The sequence below is a fragment of the Capsicum annuum genome, chromosome 6 (assembly GCF_002878395.1).
Source record: "Capsicum annuum cultivar UCD-10X-F1 chromosome 6, UCD10Xv1.1, whole genome shotgun sequence".
Lineage (NCBI taxonomy): Eukaryota > Viridiplantae > Streptophyta > Magnoliopsida > Solanales > Solanaceae > Capsicum > Capsicum annuum.
In genome coordinates, this window is record NC_061116.1 from 106,548,568 (window position 1) to 106,570,418 (window position 21,851).

Below are 21,851 nucleotides of genomic sequence, written 5' to 3' on the forward strand. Positions count from 1 at the left end.
AACTTTTTCATTTTGATGAAGTAAATTCTAAATACAGCAATGAAAATATGATGTAGGATTGCTATACAGCAATGACAATATGATGTAGGATTGCTACTTTAGGATTATGCTTTTGTTCGAAAGAACCGTAAATTACTTTTCATATTGATATTTCAAAGTTACTTATCTTTTTCATTTTCATACAAATAAAAGTTCTTGATTATTACCCTTTCATCTTATAGTAAAATTATTGATTGATGGTTTCATTAAGTAATCGAAAGATCTTGAGAGTAGTTGTTATGAATTGAAGTGAAAAAGTATTGCCAAGAATCTTTTCTAGAAGTAGCCTTTGGATACATTCTTTCACAGATTTTTTTTTGTGCATTACTTTTATATTGGAAATTGAATCCATTTAAAAGAAGAATTTTACTTATTGATGAAAAATGCAACCAACTTTTGCATTTGTAAGAAGCAAAAATACTTATTTGCAAGTCTTCATCTATAGCATAACCTTAGGTTTGTTACCTTGCCATAATATTTCTTGTCACTCTAATTTCTTTAATTAATAATTAAATTTTGATATTTGTTTCAAGTTTGTTTTGTATAATTGTTGCTAAAATAATTTCCATTTTCAAAATAGTGGTTCTAACAACACAACTTTCAAAAGTTGATTCCCTGGATAATACTGAACTAAATTATAGTAATTTCTGTTAAAGCAAATTATTTCTGGACATTACTTTACTATACTATCTTTGACTATCAAAGCGCTTAGATACATTATATTTTGTGTTCATCACCAAAACCATCTCTAAGAAACTTTAGAAATAACTTATTATCTAAAATCTCAAAATCATAGTGAAATTTTCGGGATCCAATTCAACTACACTACTAACTCAAAATCGATATTTTAGAACTGATGAAATTGATGAAATTTACATACAATGCTCAAATCAGCAACGTAAATTAAAAAAGCTTATATCAAGCTCAATCAATTACTTCATAACCATGTGACCCGCATCTTCAAGTTATTAATATTAAGAAACAACTATGAGGCAGGAGAAAATGACCAAAATATCAAAACATCCAAAAAATACATTGAGGATTATTACAATAGTAATATTATTATCACAAATTTATTCTAGATTGTTGTTGAGAATCCTCGTACGAAAAAACCAAGAACTAGATATTATCATGAATGTCATGACCAAACTAATTGGGTCGTGTGGACAGCTACATTAATCCACCTATATATCAGAAAACTTATCACACACTTAAAAATATATGTAGAAGTCAATAACAAATCATAAAATATTTTAATTATTACAAATGGTTTACTCAAAACATAAAATACAAAATGATTACCTTTCCCTAGGACCTATCCTAATAACGTACAAGATCTTGTAGCTTAATAAGGACAAAATAAGACACATTACACAAATTCTATCATAAGAACAAGAACAGTAACTTCTGGAGATCTTTAAGCATCAAAAGTGAATCACTTATTGATCCTGAAGTGTGAATATACCCCAGTAAGGGTGTAGAAAGAGTAGTACCAATATAAATAACACGTACTGATAAGAATCATCAGTAGATCCAAAGTAAATCACATGTACATCACATAAACAATCAAATAAGAACATGCTACTCATGAGTTTATTAGCCAGATATGTTCCATTATAATAAAATCTTAACACTCTAATCTTTTACTAGTATTGTCATTGAGAATTAATTTTCATTCTTTTACTAAACCCTACACCATTTATCCACTATGTCATCAAATCCAACCTTATTCCATAATTACCTTCGAGTTTTATGGTACTGAACTACCAATGTTCTTTTGTCCTTTACAATTCATCATTAAGACTGTTACATAACGGTTAGACTTATTCCACTAATCCCTTTATGCATCAATACCCTAGAATACTTAGATTCATGTAAGGCTCTGTAACTAAAATAGAAACACGATAACACCTCACCTTTCCTATCTCAACTGCAATACCTAATAGAACATCGACCACATACATACCACAAGCACAATTATGAATACCTATCAGGTTGTCATATTTAAATCTTATGTAATTTAACCTTCTTCGATAATACCATGAAATTCAATCCTATGTATGTCAATATAGATGATATACCAAGTCAAGACCATGACTACCATAAGACTAGAAGTCAACAAACAATAGCTTAACCTGTCTCGGCTATACAGGAAAGCAGAGAATACAAAATTATTTCAAAACTTGCAATTAAACCTGAACTAATCAAGGATCTATTCCAATAGCAATAATGAAATTAATCATGAATCCTTATTAATATCAACAAAACTAAATATAGTCAGTCAACACTAAGGATGATTCACTAAAGAAAACCACATTAACAAGTAATAAATTAATCCCTAGGTCACTCAAGGATCTTATATAGCAACTGACACATTATTTTCGATTCACAAAAGGAACCAATATAACAAGTAACATATAATTCCCATTTCACCCAAGAACTGATATAACACAATATAGAACAAGTAAAAAAATAACTCGGTTCACTTAAGGAATCATCATTATCATTGATAAATGTACACACGTATTAAGAGTCTTATAGTCACTCACTAGTCATCACCTACTGGGGACAAGATCTTGTTAATTTACCAAATTTTAGACATCTAGTATCTACGAGCCTTGTAATTAATAATCTTATAAGGATATAAAAATATAATATATCCCATAATATAAATACATAAGCCCGTGAAGCTTCCCAAATGTCGGTGCACCCTACAATAATCAAAGATATCACCGTAACCATAACAGCAATAAGTATTCAATAATTACACTTGTACAACAAAAAATATTTCATAATAACTCATTTTATGTGATTAATAACTAGGATATAAATTAAGCCCTTACTTTCTTTAAACATGCAGTACAGTAAGCATTATAAAAAAATAGTTAACAAGCATATATAACTCAAATAGAATTTCAACAACATAATAACATCACATATAGTTTGCACCTATAAACTTTTTCATAATATTGTCCAATCGCTTATCCTAACATTTATACCTTCATAATTTTTCCATTCTTTTGTTACTACCATAGATTCTTCGAAATCTACTAATACTAAACACCTCTAATTTAGGCATTTATTCGGCTTTGATCCTATTTTTTGGATACAACACCATATTAATCATGCAAGAATGAAGAACAGCAAGAGCAAACACATTTATTAGTTAACAGTTTTAATATACAAAATAACAAAAAATTTCTCACATAAAAATCAAGTTTTTTATTCTTTTGTCCTACCCAACAGTGAGCTCGGAGGTCTAAATATAATGTCACCTGTAAATTTATGTCATGCTTATACTTTTTAAGCTAAATCTAAACTACCCATTTAAACCTAACCTATCCAGATGCCAAGTAGCATCTATGGAGGCATGAATACGAGCTTTTGACTTTGTGCTAGTAAATTTGATGTGAAAATGATGAGGAAACCATGGGTTTACCCAATTTGAGAAAAATATCTCTTCTCCATTGCTCCAAGGCATTGAGGTGATGCTAATAGGATTTTTATAGCAAAGCTAATCCTATTTACAACTTAAGAGGAGAATGGAAAATATAAGAACTATGCATAAGTTTTTTTGTCCTGCCATTTTATTATAGCAGCCTACTACACCTCTATCAATTTATTTTTTTCCACATATCTCTTTCTTTTTCATTGTTGCCTATCTGTTCAAGTTTTTCTTCTCTAGAGAATATGAGTGGCTAAAAATAAAAATATTCGCAACACATACTGAAAGGGTACTAATTAAGCCAACCATTTATTACTAGTTAAAACACCAGGAGTGGTCTGATCTCCTATTTGATCTGATCGCTCTAAGAAAGATAAAAAGGAAAATCTCATAGTTTGGAGCTAGCCACTATGATGACATTGCCATAGTGAGATAATTCCTACTATAGAGGGATGAGGTCAGCCCAATCCAAAATTTTTAATTCTAAAATTTTTAGTAGTTTGATCGATACTACTTCAAGACTATATATTAAAAAATTCCCATAAGTCGTACCCTTAACAAAGTGTCTTTTAATAACAATGAAATAAGTTATTATAACCTATACCGATTCACCCATCATTCATTACTATACAATCATGATTAGTGTCAAAAGGTACGAGCCTAATTTAAGTCTTAACACCCTTTTAATGATAATGCATTTACATACTTTAAAGAAACACTAAATTTTTTCTTCTTTGGCATAAAAATTTTTAAGCCGTATTTTAATACTACTCTGCTCCATCAAGGAACCTTCCGTACTTATCAGTTACATGAGACTAATTGGAGAAAAATATTTTTCTAGCACTCAAGGTATCTGGCCCCTGGCCTATATATCAAAACAAACAGAGTTTTAAAAACATATCTAAAAAAATAAATTCATATCTCAGAACTGTATCCCACTATAGCGGTAATATACCCGCCATAACAGTATCACAATAGCATGATCCAATGGTTTAATGGGTTAAGAAGTGGGTTTCTAACCTATTTTTCACACTTTGCACTCAAAAACTCCCCTCCTCCCCCTAATCACTCTACTCCCATCATTGGAATTACTATTATGATAGATATATCTTACCTCTTTGATATATTACTCGTATTTTTACATTTTTTATGTTTGACTTAACATAAAAGAATAAGTTTTTGGTTTTTTTATAAATTCAATAGTTGGATTGTTTTTCTTGAATTCCGAGGCATAGGTTCCCCCTTAAGTTTTCAAAGCTTCTATAGCATTCTGAGAGTAAGAATTATGAATTTCATAGTGAAATTAGGCACAAAATAGTAAGGAATATGAAAGATTTCTCTTAGTATGGTTTTGATGATTTGGGAAAGCTTTAGGAGTTTTCTTGCCTAAACTTTTTCATAAACTAGTTCTAGGGTACTTTATAAACACCAATCTGAAGTAAAAATGCCAAAAACTAAAAATGTTATCAAGAGGAACAATTCTTGCACCTTTTGAGTTCTTTAGGACGATGAAGGTTGCTATAATGGCCTCATCTTACTTTGGCAACCTTGCAAGAGAAAAAATCCCAGTATTACAGCATAGCCATAATGGGGTGAAGCCCAGTACTGCGGGAGGCTGCAGACAGTAGCCTCCTAGTACGGCCCAGACTTGGGCTTATTTTGAAATTTGATTTTTTAACACTTATGAATTCTAACTTATTTACTTACCATGATTTTGCAGTTTTTCTACCCCAATGTCTAAAAATCAAGAAAATGCCCCTGCTTTGAAGAGATTTCTCTATGAAAACTATCTAGAGAGATTTTTGGAGTATCAAAGGATTTGATTCTACGACGAGCGAGGTTTCATGATAAAGGCTGTGGCGACTAAAATACCTATATTCCACAACATGCTTAAGTAATTTTGTTGGATGCCACTGGTGCATGCTCTTTACTGTCAGGGCATGGGATGGGTTAGAGAGTTCTATGACATACTCCCTATCTTGCTTTGGGATGCCCCTAGCCCAACCATCTAATCTAATAGAGCGGATGTCACCATGGACATTGCTACTATAAGTGAAGTGCTCAGGGTGTCAAACATCTCTAATGTTGGATACTAAATTAAAGCATAAAAGATGGATATGATGTTGCTATGTTACACCCTATTTATGAAAAAGAAGAGGGAATGGATCTATTGTTCCAATACTAAGAAGGTTAGGAGGACGTACTTCACAATTGATGCTAGGAAGTTATTGCACCTAGTGTCCTAAGGGATTTTCCCATTGGGCAACACATCTGAGATTACCTACCTTTGGGCTCTGATAGTTCCCTGTGCTATATAGGTTATACCATTGAATATGATGAAATAGATAGTGATGGAGTGGAAGGTTTTCTATCGAGGCAGTAAGAAGGGCCATCTTTTGGATTTGGTCTTTGTGTTGTGGAAACATGTTAGGGTACCCGAGAAAGATGTTGAAACTGAGTTGTAGATGGACATCTATTTCAATCATCTTAATGTGAATGCGGTCACATCCAAATAAAAGAAGAAGAAAAAGATGTGTGAGGTTTAGAGCAGTTGAGCCGTGGATGAGGACGACACTAATGAGGATAATGCTACTCTTATCTCCCAATTATAGCCCTAAATTTGTAGCATTCACTTGGAATGGACTTAATTGTTGTGAGGAGATACATAGAACACATCCCTTCTGGATTTGAAGCCCACCTCCATCTACCTAGGATAGCACAATACACTGTAGAGATCTCAACGAAGAGAAGAGAAGGAGGTGCTCTTGGGACCGCATACTTCCAAAAATATGGAAAACCATAAAGGTGATTCTCAAGAGTGTAGAACATGACCAGAAGCTTCCCCAGCTAAAGATATAGGAGACGTAGGAGTTCTCTTTCCTTAGTGATTCAAAGAAAGAAGAACCAACCCCAGAAACCTATTATGATGAAAGGTTTCCATTTAGTCCCCCGGTGCATATCAACCATGTTTCCCTCCCCCACTGCCACTTTTATTACATTTTTATTGATTTGGGTTTCTCCCGTAAAGACATATAACAAATAATATTTTTCCCTTTCTTTTCCCTTCTTTTATTGCACATAGATATTATTTTTACATTTTTATTCAGCGTGCATGTTTTTACGTTTATTTATGTTATTTTTATAATTCATGTGGTCAGTCGTATCTTAAATTAATGAATATTTCCAGAAAGAAAAAATAAAATAGGGGAAAATAGTACATGAATTGTATCCCCGCCCATTCTATTATAGAGTCTTACTTGCCATTATGATATTCACGTGTATAACAATGTCATGACCAAAGAATAAAGGGTTGTGATGGCACTTGTTACGATAAGCCCTGACAAGTAAGCCTATCATCCAAACCTATATGAAATGAGAAATCAACATTAAAACCCAAGGTAAGGCTTCTATAATGAAGTTGAAATGATAAATCAACATCAAAACCCAAGGTACGACTTCTAGAATAAAGTTGAACCACAAAAATATAATAATAGCATAAATATAATCAAAATAACATATCAAATCACAAAACCTGGTGTTACAGTGTAAAAACCACAAATACAACTCAAAGTTAAAATATACATAGTATATCAAAAGAAAAACAAACTTTATCTCTGAATACAATAAGACATAGTCAAGATAAGAAAAGGTATTGGCCACCTCTAGATGCATAGATCGATCGCTACATCGTATAGACTCCAAATACCTCCTCAATCAGCTATTCATATGGAATACACATACCTAGATCTGCGATAAAAATGAACAAATAGGGATGCATATGGTCTACTCGCACTTAGTAGGAATCATATGGAAACTAAGTAATGTAGAAAATAAGGCATATAAACACAAACTATAGGAATGTCACCTGTAATTAGAAAATTTCCCAAATAGTAGCTCACACTGTTTCCACTAACAGTTCTACTGTATTCAAATAACAAAAAATGGTAGGGGAAAGAAGAACAAGTTTGTATATAAACCGAATACAAGTATAAGAAGATAGAATAAATGGACAGATATCAAGTCACAATGAGAAATACAATCATAGAATAACCAGACCATATGGAATGAAATGAATATGATGATGATAATGATGATACATGAGATCTTTGCACAGCCTCCGTAGACATTTATCGAGCATTGCTCCTTGGTAGGACCCATGGGAAGTTCATCAACCCACACTGTTGCACCCAAGCGAATACAAATGTGTACATGGTCAAATCATGTAGCATGTGGCCTTATTGAAGCCAATTATTGATCCTAGATGGACTTGTTTTAAAAAATATCTAACTCTAGTTCACTATTTTGATTAACCAATTGTTATCGTAATCACAAGAGCATGAGAGTTATAACTAAGGTAAAATAAACAATGTGCAAAAGTAAATTTCTTGGACAATCTATAATGAGAAACTCAGGGTTATGTTTCTACGAACAATCTTACTATGCTATTGAACTTCATAGATTAGGTTACTTATCTTGGTTGTAGATATTATGACTATGGTTTTTTTGAGCCTCTAACCTATCTAACCCAGCTCTACAACTACATCATTGAGTAGGGATATGGTTACTAAGTTAAATGTATTTATATTTCATCCTGTAGGTGAATGAAATAGGTCGCCTAGGTATCTTCCTATCCTAGATACAAATTATAACGTTTGTTATGTGGATGTTTATAATCCTACTCTATTTATCCCCTTGTACTATCTTTTTGTTCCCTCTCCTAGGCTCACAAGTTGACTATGCATGTAATCCAAGGGTTGAGAATCCTTAAAACTTTTATAAGAAGGATAAATAAAGAACCAAATTTTATAAACATAAAAAACCAAATCAATTCAAAGCAATAGTAATCATCTTCTTGGCCTTAACCAAGGAAAGGGGCTTTTAGCTGTTCATGGACATAATTGTAGTCGCAGAGATTGAAAAAATGTTAAAGTCCATAAACAAACTAAAGTAAAGATATAAAATCCAAAAATGAAGTGTTTTCTATCCCCTCTCCTAGTTTCAAAGTCGTTCAAGGTGTATATCATCAAGTTCAAGTGTACTATTTATAGGAGGACAATTCTTGTTGATATTTTCACTAGGTCTGCATCGCGCCCCTCATTGCAGTGGCATACCTCCGCAAAGCACCATAAACATGGAAAAACACTGTAATCTCTCCATTAGGAAGCTCCCTATATATTTCATGCGCCTAAGCAGTGGATTGGGTCCACGATGCACCATGGACATCCAAGGTGTCTGTTTTATGTTAAAACTTGTCCCGGGCTTTTGTCCATCCATTTAAACCTATGTGGTCTTGTTTACACTTTATTTACAGCTAGTTTATCATCCATATATCATAATAATAAACTAAAAAATCATCCTATAGCATCAAATAGCTCGAATTGGAGTTCAAAACAATACATTCAATACGGTGAACTAGAAACTTAAGCTAAGAATACTAGTTTTGCCCCTTTTGATCTTTAAATCAGTTTTGACTTTTGGATTGGTTAAATTGAACCTTAAACACTATAAATAAGTTTTTCCATACATATTTAATCAATCATTCCATTAGGAACTAGAAAAACACCTAGCTCAAGCTAGTAACACTAGTTTTCTCATTTGAACTCTAAATGACCAGATAAAGCTCAAACTTGTTTGAAAAAAGCCATAAACATTGTGATAAAGTAGTTTATAACTGAGATGCTCATTTATACCATCAATAATACATTAAGCACATGCATTTTCCTGAAAACAAGGCTAAATCGCATCAGATAACAACACTGAGGTGCATAATTCTACCTCATTAAATCAAAAATATACTAGCCTCAAGAATATACTAACCAAGTTGTCAAACTCATACATATTTCTCAATCAAAGACATCATAAAAATTACCCAACTGTCATCAAATATGTTCCCTCACCACAAGTGAGTTACCCATAACCACTCATATAGATGTAATTTATTACAAGCTAGGTATATGAATAAAATTTTGCTCACTCTCACAAAGAATTCATAAGTTACACAAGATGAACCATAGGGTTTCCCTTAGTATTCTACTCCACTAATGTCAGAATGACAAGGCTTAAGATCAAATAAGTCTTTGTGGGTTGTAATGTTTGCTAAGGGATGGGTAGGAACTATTCTAACCAGTAATAGTGTCTATCTTGCCTAAGCGCTTTAATACAACACAGTTTTCATTCAACTTACCTCTAAAAACCAACTTTTCACCTCATCTACCACCACAAAAAATATTTTTTTCTATTTTTCCCTATTGCATTATGCTCGCTCACATGTAATATGGAAGGGAATATTGTCTATTAATAAATGATTTAATTTTAGCACAAATTTCTTTCAATCCCAACCACAACTCATCAATTTGTAAACACTACTAACTATTACTTTGGGGCTTTAATTTAACCTTTTCCTACTTGAATTGCAAAAACCTTGACTAAATTGAATTTCAAATAACGCGCTTAGAAGCTTTGGATCAAATTCAGGTCAATCAATGAAGGGGTTAGGATACATATGAGGTTGCTAAAGAAAATAATCTAAAGAATCATTAAGGATAACTAGGATTATGCACAAAGGGTAAGTAAAAGAGGATATGAAACATGACGATCAAAGAAATGCCTAAATCCTCTCCTAAACCCACACTCTTTTTTTGCTTTACATACATACCCAGAAAATTCTAGAAATCAAGTTTAACAAGAAATACAGAAAACCTGACATACACATGGCACATGATCAACTCAATTAGGATCATCATAGACTCTCAACGAAACAATAGTATGAATTCAACATTAATCCAACAAGTACAAGAGTCATAAACTACAGCATACGATTCTCAAAATTAGTAATTCACCCAATCAACATGCTCTTACATTCAAAAATACTAGAATTATGAAATCACATATAGCACCAAAAAGAGTATCGCAAAAAAAATTTAAAATTTACTCCAAAAAATTCAAATTTCCCTATGCTATACTTAAAAATCTACTTCGTCCCAAAAGTATACTTAAAGGTAGAGATAGAAATACTCCCTGAGGACTCTAGGCCTTGCTAGTAGCATCTTTGCACATTAGCTTAGGTCTTTGGTACTTAGACTTCCTATGAACCTGTGACTCAATAAAATAAAAACTACGTAAAGTAAAAAACTAAAAATACTAAAAAATAAAACATATCTTCACTTGCATTTCCCCCCAACCAGCTTCTAGTTTAGTGTCGCAACATGACCTAACATTATACTTTGTCATTTTCATTCATCTTCTTCCTCCTACTTGGATTGCATCTTCACATTCATTTTCTGACCTTTTGAGTGTGTACTCTCAAGGCAACAACTTTCTCAACTTTATCCATTTTGGTATCATTAATTAACATCCCTTCAGTCTTAGGTATTAATGGCTTTGGGATCTCAATGAGAAAGTTTGGAGAGGATTGTGTTGGATTAAACTCCTCCACCTCACACTTATACATTTAAATCACTACAAGAATGCAAAAATCTTTGTAGCGGATACCGTGTTGAGTGGTTTGTAAACTTGAAAGACCACCTCTTCATCATCCAACCTCATTGTAAGTATGCCCTCTCTAACATCTATCAATGTTCCTCCCATCGCAAAGAATGGACATCCCAAGATGATCGACACCCTTTAATTTACTCAAAAATCTAAAACAATATAATCAGCGGGAATAATAAACTTACCAACCTTGATGAGAATATCCTCCATTATTTTTTTAGGATAGACTAGTGTTCGGTCTACCAATTTGAGTATCATAGAGCTTTGTATTATCTTTCTAAAATACTAATTATTAAACAAGGATAGGGGAATTAAATTAATACCTGCTCCTAAATCAGTTCATACGTGGGCCACCCCACTATTTTCAATCAGATGGGGAGATTCAACCTCTCAGGATCTTGGAGTTTTTTAGGCATCTTCTACATCACCACAGAGCTACACTCCTCAGTGAGTGCTACTGTCTCAATATCCTATAGCTTAGCTTTATTAGTGACCATATCTTTCAAGTACTTAGCATACTTGGGCATTCCTTGAAAAATATCTAAAAGATAATGGTTAATGTGAAGCTCTCTGAAAGTATCAATGACTTTCTTGAACCATGTATTATCCTTTGCTTTTATTAATCTCTGTTGAAATGGTTGATGTGGCCTCTTCTTAACCTGTTCAGCAACTTTTATTTTCAAGTACATAGACTTTCTCGAATGATCACTAAATTTGGCATCTGCCTACTGAGAAGCCAACTCTACATCTACCTCCTTATTTGTCATTGGAGGACTTTTATTTAGCTCTTTACCATTCCTCAAAGTGATTGACATTACTTGTTTTGGAGGTCCATAATAACATGGAAAACCACCTTAAGGCCTGGCAATTTATGCCTGGTGTATTTTCCCCAATCGATACACTAAATTTTTCTTCAGCACTTGCTGATTTTTAAGTCCAGCAGCCATCTGTTCTTTGGTAGCCATGATCTTCTTTAACATGTCCTCTATGCTAATAGCCTATGTGTATTATTATTGCTTCTAAAACTATTGTTGATGGTTATGATTCCATTTGTAATTTGGTACTTGAGTCTGAAACTTTTTATGGTAGGCATTACCATAGTTTATCCTTTGAAGATTGCCCACAAACATTACTAACTCAGGATTCGCACCACACAAAGCAGCAAAGTGATCACTATTGCCAAAAATATTCCACCAACCTGTGGTCTACTGCACTTCATTTAATTGAGCCGTAGTTTGATTCACAACTAATTTGCTTAATTGGGTTATTCTCTGATTCTACATGGCTTAGAGTTTAGCGACTAAGGTTGTAACACTGTTAACTTCAATTATACCTGCAATATTTTTCACTAAACCTCGCAAGGTATCACCATTTAAATTTGAATTTCCTTGAAAAATTCAATTCAGCAAGGTATATAGCTCATCAAATGTCTTCTCCAATGTTTGACCACCTATAGCTAAATCTTGAAAAATTTTTGTGTTATGGTCAAGTGCCTAAACAAAAGCTTGCGCTAGTAACTCATTAGACAGTTGATGATGTGGAAAGTCCCAAAGAAGAGCCTTAAACCTCTCCCAATCATGATATAGGTTCTCATCTGGCCTTTGTTTGAAGCTTATTGTCTCACTACGAGTCTCAAAGTCTTGCCCCAAATGGAAAGAAGTAGATGAGGAACTATCGGGATAAGTCATCCTAGGTAGTGATTGAACTTGCCAGTTCTATGCTCAACCACTTCTTTACATCCCCCAATAGCAAGAAGGGGAAACATGTCAGCCTCACATAGTCAGTTGACACACCGTAGTGATAGATGTGTAACTGAACTCCAAAATATTCTGTAGGTGGACTTGTGGATCTTTATGTGAAAGCCCGATAAATAGTCTAGTGCTGATCAAATGTTGCACCATGTTCTTTTTGATCTCAAATCTACCTCTACCAGACAGTTTTTTTAAAAAATAGGTCAAATTTATCGTAAGTCAGATTGCCACTTCACGAACTATCCTTCGGGATGGTTGATCTTAAGCCATGGGAGCAGGATAGACTATTTCCCCTTGAATTACAGGATATGGTAGATAACGATTGCTTCTTTCCTACATTGATAGAGGCACTGCTGAAATAGTTTGAGGTTTAGTTCAACCGATTCCCAGTCCTTTGCCAACTTACTAGTTGTGAACCTATTTCCTACATATTCATAACCAAGACCAAGTGTAAATCAGCAATGAAATCTAAAATGTATAACTAAAACTAAAGTATTTAAAATATTACAAGTCTCCGGCAACGGCTTCAAAAACTTATTGTGCCCAAGCACACATGCAAGTGTACGTGGTCTCACCAAGTAGTAAGTGGTCATATAGAAACCATGTATCGATCCCATAGGGACTTGTTTTAACAATTATCTATTTCTAGTTCACTATTTTGATTAACCAAGTTCTATCGTACTCACAAAAGTTTGAGAGTTATAACTATGGTAAAATAAATAATACGAAAAAGTAAATTTCTTAGACAATCAATAACGATAAACCCAGGGTTAAGTCTCTATGAACAATCATACTACTATACTGAACTTCATTGGTTATGTTACTTATCATGGTTGTCGAGTCACAGGGTTTATATTATGACTATGGTCTTTCGAAACACTAATCACCTATCTAACCTAGCTCCACAACATCATCATTGAGCGGGGACGTGGTTACTAAGTTGATGCATTTATATTTCATCTCGTAGGTTAACCAAATAGGTAACCTAGGTATATTCCTATCCTAGATACAAATTATAACTATTGGTATTTTGAAGCTTATAATCCTACTCTATTTATACCCACGTACTATCTTCTTGTTACCACTCCTGGGCTCACAAGTTGACTATGGATATATTCTAAGGGTCACAAACCTTTGAAATAGTCATAACAAGGATAAATAAACAACCAAATATGATAAACCACCAAAACCAAAGTAATTCAAACCAATAATAATCATGTTCTTGTTATGATTTAAAAACTAAAGTAAAGATATAAAAAAAACTAAAGTAAAGATAAAGTAAAGATACAAAAACCCTAATTGAGGTGTTTTCCATCCTCTCGCCAAGTTTCTACGTCGTCCATGGTGTATAACATCAAGTTAAAGTGTCCTATTTATAGGTGGAAAATTCTTTCCGATTTTTGTACTATGTCTGCGTCACACCTTTAATCATTGTGGCATACCTCAGTGAAGCACCTAATCATAGATACACATTGTTTTGGGTCCCTTAAAAATATCCCTATGTATGTAACTCTCACCATAACAGTGGATTGAGTCCGCGACGTGCCAAGGATATCCAAGGTGTCCATTTTGCATCAAAACTTGTACCGTGCTATTGTCCATCCATTACAAGCCTTGTGGTGTTCTTTCAACTTTTTTTCAAGCTTTTGTATCATCCATATATCATACTCATCAACTTAAAAATCATCCTAAAACATCATATACCATGAATTAGAGTTCAAAACAACACAACATCAAAGAATGTGAACAAATAACTTAAACTAAGAATACTAGTTTTGCCCCTTTTGATCTTTAACTCATTTTGACTCTTGGCTTGGTTCAATTGAACCTCAAACACTAAAGACAAGTTTTTCCATGCATAATTACACAATAGTACCATTAGGAACTTAAAATAAACAATAGAATTCATCAAGATGAATTAGAAAAACACCTAGCTCAAGCTAGTAACACTAGTTTTTTCATTTGAACTCTAAATGACCAAATAAAACCCATAGATTCTTGAAGAACACCTTAAATATTGTGATAACACCTTAAATATTGTGATAAAGTAGTTTATCACTTATATTATAATTTATAATTATTTATACCATCAACAATACATTTTTCATTAGTCGTTATGGAACCTACCAAAAACCACCAGTAGGTAAGCCAACACCATAAGTCGGAGCTAAGGCAATGGGTTACTTTGGTAGAAATATCAGGCAAGGGTCATAATAAATGAACACAATAATAAATAACAATGATCCACAATAGAAAATAAACTATGAATGCCAATCCCATGACCTGATAATATCAGTACAAGAGAATCTAAGTTTAACAGTAGGAAGTACAAGTCAAATTATAAATAGTCTTATACACTTGTCTTGAATACAAAACTGAATAAGGATAGGAAGAAAATGGTTGACATGATACTACAGGAGCTCACCCTATCTCCAAAAGATCAACACTGCACCATTTCAACATAGCAGTGGCAAGCAGTACTCGAGTCTGTACCAAAAAGGTACAAAGGTGTAGTATGGGTACCAAGACAATGGGTACTCAGTAGGCATCGTTGGACGACTAAGCTAAATTATGAGATAAAGATGTTATAAAGAAAGATAATATATATATAAGCCAAGGTATAGAACCAAAATTGATTCGTCTTCATCATCACTACACAAAATAACTAACCAACTAGAACACTAATATGACATCACATATCAATACACACCACAACCGTCATATATAAAATGAATAACCAATTCAGAAGCGTAAAGAAACATTAATACAATTTCAATTGCATAAATACTAAGTTCAACCTACATACAACCATTAGAGCATAAAGTAAAAGAACTTACCACGGTGCCCCATACAACTATAAAGTACACCTAAAAGAGCATAAAATAAGGAACTCATCATGGCATCCCATACCACCGGAGAGTGCATCAATAGATCAAATCATCAACGTATCAAGATATATATATATATATATATATATATATATATTGCCAACTAACATTTTTCCATGGTTTCCATATTTCCCTTCAATGGTAGTTTTCCAAGATCCATAATCATCATCAATTAAAGCAATTGAAATGACATATACCAAGGTAATTAGAACCATAGTCATATAGCCATTTAGGTATCTATGATAACAATACACTCTATCTAGTCATTATTAACTAACCAACACTTATTATTATTAGGCTACTAATCCACTAGTCCCTATAGGATCTCCATCATCGCCTAAGTGATTCTTTACATAAACCTCAATCACAAGATAACACTAACTATTATTCAATAAATAGTAAACATCCACATCTAGTCAAGGTGCACTACGAATCCATAGGTGTCATTTGGCCAAAACATACTTTTAGTCATCATATGCGCATAAGACATCGTATGGGAACAGGATTACTTATCACCAAATGTACACATATATCTATCAACCAATGCCTCTCACTGTCTAGCATCCTAATCTACAATTCCTCATTAAACAATACAACAACATTATACTTTATTCATCAATACCATTAACTATCACCAATGATAACCTATTATCACCATTGACCACATAACAACAAAATTTGCTGGTTGTCACATTTCAACTATCAAGGTCGGTTACTTAGTATTATAGACTTCTAGTCATCAAGTAAAACAGTCATTTAGTAATCAACTAATTACCACATAACTCATTTCATTAGGCAATATTCCATAGTAAATCCCTTTATTCAAGACAAATGTACCCACTAGGTGAATGATAATTTCTACACAAGATTTCACTACTAATTAGCCTAAACTGTTTATTCAGCATGTCCTATTTCTACTCCCCATTTAATGATAACGCTCACCTATACCATTGGAATTGGTAGAGGATGTCCATTGTCAATAGCTCAACTTATGTTAAGGTTGAATCCATGAAAAGAAAAACTAGAATACTAGTCCTATGGGTTTTAAATGCTACAAATAAGCAACTCGCATTGTGAATAAAACAAAACGCATAAATAAAAATAGGGTGGGTTTGGTTTGCTAAGTGTTTTTCAATAAACACTCAAGTCAAAAAAGTGAACAACAATTGTTATTTAAATTCGATATTAGGCGAATCTTGGGACTATGTCTACCTAAGGGCAAGTTATGCATGGGTGCACAAACATTTGGTGTACATGCTCGTTATAAATAATATGGTAGGATAGTTCTAAGATCCTTGAGGCTATTTTATCATTGAAACCTAAAGAATTTCACTCGTTAAAGTTTGTGTATTTCAACCAACTATCATCTCAAATTTGGCATCCCTATTTCTAGGAAGATGCCCAAGATATAGTCAACTTCATAATCACCCGTACATCTAAATAGTGAAAAATAGGAAACTAAATCCATTAATTATCTGCTATCACCTTGTAACCCACATCCCACTTTCAAGGATGATATGTGTTCCAAAAGTTCACCTAAACTATTTTTTCAAGGATGGTTTGAGCTTTCAAGAGTTTGGGGTTTTCACCTACAAAGCCATTTTGTTTATTTAAAGCTTTCACCCATAAATCCCAACTAATTTGAACCAAGGAATAAAAAAACCATCATCAATAAATTAGCATATACATAAAAACATAACAACCCACATATAATTGCACCCTAGTTCAACATAATCCCAATACAATCAAAGTTTAGCTATTCATGAATAAAAGAGAGTGAAATATTCTATAAGAATTGTTTAAGGCATCCCTTCTTCAATTATGCTAAATTCAAAATCTCCAAATCAAAATAGAAAATATTGTCCACATTAGGGATTAAAATTCAAATTCAAAATATTGAAAAAGTGTATAATGCCCTAAAGAGAAAGGGTTTTATCCTTTAAAAGGAATTGGGTTCGGCTACATGAATTTATCAAACTATCCCTAAGTACATTTCCCGCTTATCCGTAATCACTGAAGTTTGTCCGCGATTGTGGCTACCATGACCATAGTAAGGGTACCACATTCTTAACACTTTAAACTACTTGACTGACTGTGATTGCGACCCATAAACCACGATAGAGGTAATTTAGGGTTGTTTCTGCTTCAAGTCATTGAGTTTCTCTTGTTTCTCCTCTTTAGTCCTTATTAGCTCGAATCCACATCTTTTATTCTCCTAACCTATGTTCCTGCAAGATGTGGAAATTAGAGAATTTAATCACCAATTTGTGTTACTTATACATTCAAATTCTAGTAGGGTGCATAATTGTTGAGTGCAATTGAGTGGTAAATTCACCACTCATTAACAATCCCAACTTAAAACTTTGCTTGTCCACAGGCAATATTACTTCTTATCATGAGACAATGTAGATTTATGACCAAATTATGACCCAATAATCATAATGACTTAAACTTGATTAGCACCAAAAGTAGCTCTTAAAACATGGACAAAATTATTTTTACGACATCCCTCAACATAAAATGCAATTTTCAAGAATGCAAAAGACTTTAAAGACCAACCATGAAAAAGTCACTAATACTCTTGAAGTGACTCACCTTTAGAACTCAACTAAATTATACTCTTTGTACCTCATTTCTCCAGAGATTACAAAATCACCCACCTCAACTTTTTTACATATTTCTTCACAAAAAGAAAAATTTCACACACTAAGTTATCAAATATGCAACAAGGGACTAAGTGCAACACTCTTTTTCTCCCAAGGACTCTCAATGCTAAAAAGTACCATTCCATAGGCTTACTTCTATTTTCAATTGCCATTACAATTAATATACTTGGTTGGAGATCTCAAGGGCTTTTTGAGATTGTAATATAAGTTTGAGGTAGGGTAGGATATCATTTAGGAAAAAAATGAATATACCCTCCTTGAACATCTACATCACACAATTCTATCAAACTTTGGATCATGGGCCACATCTTTTGTTTTCACTCTTTACACATGTGCCTACTTTTATTTCCCTGGTTCACCCATTTTCTTTTCATTTCTTTTTCTTGCATACTTTATTCTTTTCTTTACTTTGTTCCATTCTTTTTTTCTTACTCAATTGTTTTCAATACTTAAGCTCTTAGGTACTCACTTAAATCTTTGTGGCCCAAAGTTACTACTTCTAATCTTCTCCACCCCCAACTTAGGCTTTTATTCTCTAGTTGCATTTTTAAGTTCAAAGGGGATAGGGTTCAAAAGAGGCATAAGAATTGAAAGGCTCATGGCTTGTAATGTGTTTGTCAAAGAAAGGACCAAAAGTCTCAAAGTGGGTGACTAGAGATAACATCTATGCAAGGGTATGCTTTTCAGGCTAAAGTGAACTTCCAATGTCACAAAGATGGACGAGGATCATATCACCAACCAAGTACAATCAAAATTAGCCTTGAGAGACTAATAGGGCAAGTTCTAGATGGAACAAGTACATATGAGATTATGAAAAACAAGCTCAGTACACATGACATGCAAATTTTCTAAGGAGGCTCAATTTCCCCTCCCGCTAGGGACAAAAATGGAGTATCTATCAATTTTCACAAGACAAATTTTTTTGAAGTGACAAAAGAAGAAAAAGTATTGTTACAAGGTCGCTCACTTCCATACACTTGATTTTTGTATATTTTTATATGGAGCGGGTGTTTTCTTTGCATTTCCACCACACATAATTTGCTAATTTTGGAACCAACCCAATAAAAATTTTGGTTTTAATACGGGAAAACAATATGACTACTCAAACTCCGCCATAGGTATAAATGCGATCCCAAATCAACAATGCCACAACTACACATATTTTCCTTGCATTTATGACGTCGATGTTGTGGGTACACGGACTTTACCTACAACCATGAAAAAAAAATCCAATCATGATGGTTTTCATTTAAGAATGCACTCACTCAATCTATCATAGGGAAAAGATCATCAAATATCTCCATATGCAAAACAAAGATAATGTAAAAATCTAAAAACAAAAATGACTAATCCATGGCACCATTAGGGTGCCCAAATGTTACACCCCAAAGACAAATAAAAACATCCAAAAGAACATAAAAACATCCAAAAATATCAAAATTACAGGACCAAATCTAATGAATATGGAGATAGGCACCCCAAACTAAGAAGCTAGTAGTGTCCTCGCTGCATAAATAATCAAGGTTAAAAGAGATAAGGGTTCTCGTAGTAACCACATCAAGAGTTGTTCTCGCCCTCAGAATCTTCATCTTAATATGTATCCTCATGATTAGATCACTCATTTGGGGCCTCATCATCACTCTCACTCGAGAGAAAAGAAGTCTATAATGGGGTTTTAGGACCTTCCACAGGCACCAGCTTCTACATCTTTCTAAGTAATTTGTCTCTCTTCTTCTCTATTTTTACCATCTTTTCATATAAAACCTAGGATCTTGATGTGAAGCTGCCAAGAATAAATAGGATCTCTGAAGCCTATCAATTGTAGCTCCCTTCTTCTTCTGGTCCTGTCGATACTTCTCATAATTAGATCAAGAACATCATAGTAGAGGGTTGTAGAAGGCTCTCTGACGCCTGAGGCAAACATGACACGAGAACCCTAAGGGCTCCAATGTAAACACCAATCACCTCAAGAGGTCTAGTGGTATATGGACTATAAGACTCAGGTTCCTCACATGTTTAATCTCCCAAGTCGATCTTCCTCTTTCAGCTTTTGCCAGATGAGCCCTCACCTTAAATATTTAGAGGTTGGATGAGGTGCCAGGGCGCACCCAAGTATCTTCAGGGTACTCCTCATCGCTATCTTTCCTGCAAAGATCCATGATTAAAGAGGTAAAAGAGATATGCATACTAATTGGTTCTTAAAGAATTTAATGTAAGAAATGACGAGCTGACTAATATTAGAAGGAATGCTATTGAGAATTCAAGAAACCATCCAATCCTACAAATCTGGAGCTGCTGTCATGCTGGTGAAAGGGGAGACTCAGCTACATATGATTTTTAACAAAATTTGAGCCTTGCAAGTAAGGTCATTCATGGATATGTTTCTCTTGGTCAAATCCCACAAGTCTTTCTTTCTGCCAACCAATTTCCCCGCTAACACCCTTTTTCATCAAACTCACCTATGTTTGCATTTGGGATCCCGTAGACATTATTAATTTTCTCTACCGCAAAGTCCACCTTCTTCCCCTAGATCCTGATAATCATGTTGGCTGGGTCTGAAAAAGATAATCTGCTAAGGTTAGCGTAGCACTCATAGAACCATTACTTATTTGACTTGAAGGATCTGGGATGAAGCACCATAACCCCGTGGTCACAAGCCTGTCATGAAATGTCAAAAACTTTTTGGGAACTTTCTCCCAGAATATTCATCTTTCTGGGAGTAGCTTTGACCTTAGAAGATCACCATAGTAATGAATGTGGCACTCAGGTTCCATGAATTGGACTTGGTTGTATTCTTACATGATATGATCCTAAAAAGCTAGAGAACAATGCAACCTCATTAATCATTGGCATATACATACAAAAATTAAGCCATGTTGTTTACTAAAGCTCATAGGATGGCCACTTGGTGGTGTTTGGAAAAACATTTAAAGTACAAAATTTGTGGCCAACGCTAAAAATCAACCTTAGCTATCGCGATCATGATCCATAGATCCACGATCATGATTCTGATCACCGCGATCGTGGTACCAGAGAATGGTTTCAAGCTAAATTTTTCAATGTCAACAAAATAATATTTTAAGCCAAAACATGTTCTACCATAAAAATTCACCATAAACTCACCAAACAAGGTTACTAGGTACTCGGTTATGCCCTTAGAGTGTAAAAATCACTAGTGAAGACTCAAATGGACATTTCATCGAGCACTTAATGTGTAACCTTCATTTTTCTCAATTTAACATAAAAATTTTGTTAATCAAGACTTCGCCACATGAGTGCATACCATGTCTAGCAGCTAATCACCATATAAGTATAATTAGCCAAGTATTTAAGAGTGAGTGTCATAATTTTAGGCCTTGCTTACAATATGCATTCTATGGCCTGTTTTCAATATTAAAGCATGGATTAGAGCTACTTACCAAATGAGTGATGCAAGATGGATGAAAGAACACTGTTAGAATGCTCAAACATGGGCCAAAAATAGGTTTAATTAGAGAGAAAAGTTGAGAAGGAAGTGTGGGAGAATGGTCATGTAACTGCTTTGACTGCAATCACAGTCAAAGATCTATAA